At 45.1% G+C, this 5695-nt stretch overlaps 1 pseudogene; it reads right to left on the bottom strand.

The window, feature by feature from the left end:
* Nucleotides 1–1240: 1240 nt before the first annotated feature.
* LOC100942383 lies at nt 1241–2004 on the bottom strand (annotated as a pseudogene).
* Nucleotides 2005–5695: the final 3691 nt, after the last annotated feature.

Here is a 5695-nt window from a genome sequence, read left to right on the forward strand (position 1 = left end):
CCGGGCTGGGGATTCGAACCCGCCACCTTAGGTTTACGTGGCTGGCGCCTTAGCCGGTTGAGCTATAGGCGCCGAGCCGGAAATGAAAATCTTTAGGAGAAATGAGCTGTACATAAAGTCATGATCTCAAAAATAAAGTCCAGGAAAAAAAGTAAACTGGAGAATATGGTGTTGCTTATGTAAATTTAATTGTTGCAAACCAACATAAATATTGCTTGTTTATAGCTATCCACATGTGTATGTAGCATTCATCTATTGACTAGAACGATGTCTATCAGCTTCACCTTATGATGTAAATTCTCTAGGAATGGCGGAAAGGACTGGAGATCAAAGTCTATGACATCATCCACAATAATTTATTTAGTGAATAAATTATTTACTAATCATTTACTTAATTTTTTAGTAAAAAACTAAGAAAACAGTACTAAGAAATTCAAAGTGGTAGACTCATGAGCATGACAATTCCCCAAAGTAAATTAGACCAAATGCCCACACTGAGAAACTCAGTGTGTCCTAGCTACACCTCTTAACCACCTTGAGGGGAAATCGGGGTTTAGCCCAAACTGCTCTGAAATTCAGGATGAAACAGTATCACAGCTTCCTCCCTTCCCTGCCCCATTAAATATTGCTTTCACCAATTTTTAAAATTTCCCAAAGGTCCAGTGAGTTACATTTGTGTGCCATTCATTCATTTTTTCTATATGCATTTATCTTGATTGCCTAGGTCCCAGAAAAGTGTTAAGGAAAACAAAAAGAGGAAAATAAAATTGGTGACCAGAAACATCTCAGAAGATATTGGGGGAAATCATACAGGGAAATCCATAATAACAAAAGGACGAACAAACAAAAACCTGGATTGGAGAGAATAGACAGATGCTTGGGGAGCTGATGCAAACAGACAAATCTGAAAGAACATGGAGATGAGTTTGAGGCAAGAGTATGGGTGAAACTGAGGATAAAGCGGGCTGAAGGTAACAGGCAGAAGAAACAGCTCCTTCAGCGGAGGTAAGAGATCTGAAAACCCGTGACTGGCTATATGTAGTCCACTTACCCCGCCAGAATCTGCTTTTCTTCTTGAAGCCCTCACCTGGAGTGACAAACACACCAACCCCAAACAATGCAGCTTCCACTGTCCATGAAAGTGATTGTTCCTTGTCTAGATGGTGGCGTTTGCTCACAAGGGATCTTGGAGGATCCACCACAACCCACAGCTGGGCGGTGAGGGACTGCTGGAGGCAGTTCAGTCCTGGAAAAGGCATCTCCGGGCCTTGCACGCAGGCTGAGGAGAGTGCTCTGGGCGCGCGTGGGGACGGGGACTTGGACTTGGGGAAGGAGGTAGAGGTTGGAGTGGTGAGCTGGGGAAAGGCTCCAGAAGGTGGAATTCCAGGTCGAACATGGGGTTTGGGGAGCGTCTCCCTGGACTAGGGCTGAGGACCGGAGGAGAGGGTTCTGGGACCGGGCCCTGAGGGTAGGGGCTGGACACCCTTCTAGCAGAGGGCTGGAGGTTCTATCTAGGGCGCCTGGACTTCGGGGTCCCCATCCCCTTGGAAGGCTTCTTTTTGGGCGGTGATCTCTGCGAGGAAGAATGGCTGCTCGAGGATGATTTCCTCCCCAGGAGCGTCCAGGAAAACGCCAGGTTCCAGGCCGACGGGCGAGTCGCGTTGCCTTCCCGAGTGTTCGTCTACCGAGCCTAGGAGGACCTCGGGGACCAGGATGAGGGTGTGCCCTTCGAAGGATACTTGCAGGACTGAGGTTGGCTCGGGCTCCAGCACCAGGTCGACGTCATCCAGGGGCACTTGCAAGGCACAGCCGGCGGCCAGGACCACGATGGAGGTGAGGGCGTCCGTGGTCGGGGGCCCCGCCGAATCGTCCAGGCTGGACCCGGCGCTGGGCTCGAGGGCAGGTGTCTCCTCCAGTCGGGGGCGCTTGGCAGGGCCGGGTCCTCCGGGCTGCGGTCCCCACCAGGGTGCGGGGGACGCAGGGGCTGCGGGGTCGTCTGCCCATCATCTCGATGGCGTTCCAGGCGGCACCCCGGAGTCTGATGGTGAACTTGAGCGGCGTGAAATGGACGGGGTGATAAGTGCTAATGACAGGTGAGGCGGGTTGGGGTGGATGGGGTGCAGGACCACTTAGCGATGAGGTTCTCAGTTCTGGCTGGCAGCGGCCTAACGTGATGGAATTTTCGACCTTACTGGCGCAGACCGGATGCGCGCTGGATAGTTAATAACGCGATATGTCAGGTGACCTGTGGTTGTCAGTGTGTCTCACTATAGGCCCCGCCCGCAGATTTGCTTTGCCCAGGATGTGGCCTTGTGGGAATTGGATCCGTGTAGTGCGAGAGTGGGGAAGGTTCTCCGTAAAGTGTTCCGGAATACTTCTCCGATACCCTCTTGAGGCCCGTGGTCTTTATTCCTTCTGTTTTTGGGAAAGAAAAACAAGTAGCCAAAACCCAACTTCATAAACTTCTTGCTTCCTTTTATAAGGAAGATCGTCTATTGTCTCTTCTAAAATATTCCAGGAGGCTAGGAAAAAGTTTTACCTCATACTCACTGCTCCTTCTTTATCCCACCTACGTGGTTCTAGAAATTATGAGAGAAATCAGCAATGCAGATTTTACTTTGGCAAACAGCTTTTACAAAATAGTGAAGTGAGGCCAGATGGGGTGGCTCACGCCTGTAATCCTAGCACTCTGGGAGGCCGAGGCGGGTGGATTTCTTGAGCTCAGGAGCTGGAGACCAGCCTGAGCAAGAGTGAGACCCCTTCTCTACCAAAAATAGATCAATGAGCTAGGTGCTGTGGTGCAGCCTGTCGTCCCAGCTGCTTGGGAGGCTGAGGCAAGAGAATGGCTGGAGCCCAGGAGTTTGAGGTTGCTGTGAGCTATGACGCCACGGCACTCTATCCAGGGGAACAAAGTGAAACTCTGCCTCTCAGAATAAATAAATAAGTAAATGAATAAAAATAAAGTGAAAGTGTCGTTTTTTTGTTGGAGGCCAAGCTATGATTTTAATAACAGAAGGAAAAAATTACCATAATGTTAATTTTGTACTGAAATTTGATACTTGTACTTGACCTGTATTATATGAAGTGTATAAAGAATGAGTTTATCCTCACAAGTGAGGCTCACAGGAGAGGAGAAAATTTTACAAAATTAAATACCTGGTTTATGTGGGATATGGGAATTAAATATAGTCAACTTTCTAACAGGGATCTTTGATTTTTTTACCTATATGCTTATGGCAAAAACATAGACGTGCAATTTCTGGACAGTAGTTTGTGGCACCTTAACAGATATGGCCAACCTACTTTCTCTTTCTTTCCATTCTTCCTTCCTTCTTTTTCCCTTTCCTTTCTTTTTTCCTTTTCCCTTTCTCCTCTCCTCTTTTTTCTTTCTGAGACAGGATGGTCTTGCTGTGTCACCCAGGCCAGGTTGATCATAGGTCACAGCAGACTGAAACTCCTCAAGTGATCCTTCTGCTTCAGCCTCCCAAATAGCTAGACCCTCAGGCTGGCACCACTACACCAGGCTAAATTTTTTTTTTTTTTTGAGATGGAGTCTAATTCTGTTTTCCTGGCTAGAGTGCCCTGGTGTCACAGCTCACAGCAACCTTGAACTCTTAGGCTGAAGTGATCCTCTTGTGTCAGTCTCCTGGGTAGTTGGGACTACAGGTACCTTCCACAACACCTGGACAGTTTTTCTATTTGTAGAGACAGGGTCTTACTTTGCTCAGGCTGGTCTCCAGCTCCTGAGCTCAGGCAGTCCATCCAAGTTGGCCTTCCAGAGTGCTAGGATTACAGGTGTGAGACACCACACCTGGCAGAAAGCTTCCATAGCTTTCTCTTAGTTATACTTACATTGTACTCTTTTACGTCCTAAAATTTATTTAAAAATATTTTATAGTTGATAATTCACTAATCTCTATCATTTGAGGGATAGTCTCCTTTCTCTTGTTTTAGCTATTTCTCATTTATTCTCATGGATAGTCCTTTTTAATGTGTTTTTTGATTTAGAATTATGAGCTTAGAATCACATCATGTTACCTCCAAGAATATACTTAGCGTATTATACTCAGAAAATTTGAAGAAAGGATTTGTTTTACTTTTTCCAGGTTCATCATCCATCAGGGAACACTTTAAATTCTCAGCTTTCTCCCCTAAAGCAGCCTGTGTTTAATTCTACCTGGAGCCAAGCCTGATACAGATCCATTTTAGCCCCACCTCCTTTGTGCTGAACTTTTTTCCTCCCCCTTTTGCTTGTTAGCCTCCCTACTGGAGGTATCATGTTTTAGAAGCCTGTCATTTTTTTTTTCAGGGCCGTGTGACCACTGAATTTTCTCTTCTTCATAAATGGGCCACAAAACCCCAAACTCTGTATAACCGTGGATTGTTAGGGACCCCCAAGGCAATCTCTTGCTTTAGTGCCCACTTTCCTCCCTGGATGTGTGATTTGCCATTACTTTTGGCTTTGGAAAATTTCTCTTACATTTTTGTAAGCTATACTATGCCTTTAAAATATTAAAATAATTTTTCTCCATTACTTGTAAGATTGTTGTTTTGAGAATTTTCTTAAGAGTGTTTGGTTCACATATTGCTGACAATGGATATCCTTAGCTATTTCTAGAATTTATGATGAAGCTCTTGCAATAGAAGATAGTTTTGCAAACAGAGCTACCGTTCTCTTCTAATAACCAGATAATTAGGCTGGGCCTAGTTGTTGTGTTGTGGTCGGAATTATGGACAATATACTTTCCAGAGAAATTCCCTCTACTGTAAGTAGAGAGCATTGATAGAAAATGCAAAACCATATTAAATGCAGACATCTACTTTTGAAAGAAAGATACAAGCCTCCAGGGATCAGAAATGCAGTAGAAAATCAGATCTCTGGCTAAGAAGCTGATATTTTGATGAGTTCGTAGAACCAAGACTAAAGTACATAGTGGTGAATGTGATTTCTACTTCTTTAAGAAAGCTGAAATTTGGCCCACTGTCAATGATCAGAGATGGAAGAGGCACTGACCACTATTTTATGGTTGCACCTGTGGTTGATCAAAGACAAGACAAATGGAAATTGCTATATGACTGCTTTGGGATCAGACCTGTGACTTTCTAGACAGACAATTTATGAGAGTTCCAAAAGCCCTGATTCTGAGTTCTAAGGAGGACTAGTAAGTGGAAACTAAAAATTGTAAGTGTGGATGCAGAAGATGAATTCTAACTCAGAGTGTGCCCACCAGTGAAAATTACTAAGCACAGGAGGCAACCCAATGTGATTAAAAACAAATAATAGGGCTGGGTGCCTGTAGCTCAGGGGCTAGGCAGCCACTTACACTGAAGGTGGCGGGTTCAAGCCCAGGCGTTGTGGTGGACACCTGTAGTCCCAGCTACTTGGGAGCCTGAGGCAAGAGAGAATCGCTTAAGCCCCAAGAGTTTGAGGTTGCTGTGAGCTGTGATGCCATAGCACTCTACCCAGGGTGACATAGTGAGACTCTGTCTCAAAACAACAACAACAACAAAAAATAATAAGAGATTTTACCTGAGAACATTGAATTAATTGAGCTATTAATTAAACAATTTCAAAACATAAATGATGGAATACCATCCATGAAAGAACCTAGGAGTTTATGATCCCAAGCGGGGAAGTTTTGAAGCAAGAATGAAGTAAAATCTTGAAAAAAAGGCTCAGCGCCTATAGCTCAAC

The sequence above is a fragment of the Otolemur garnettii genome, unplaced genomic scaffold (genome assembly GCF_000181295.1).
Source record: "Otolemur garnettii isolate 467f Iridium unplaced genomic scaffold, OtoGar3 scaffold00032, whole genome shotgun sequence".
NCBI lineage: Eukaryota > Metazoa > Chordata > Mammalia > Primates > Galagidae > Otolemur > Otolemur garnettii.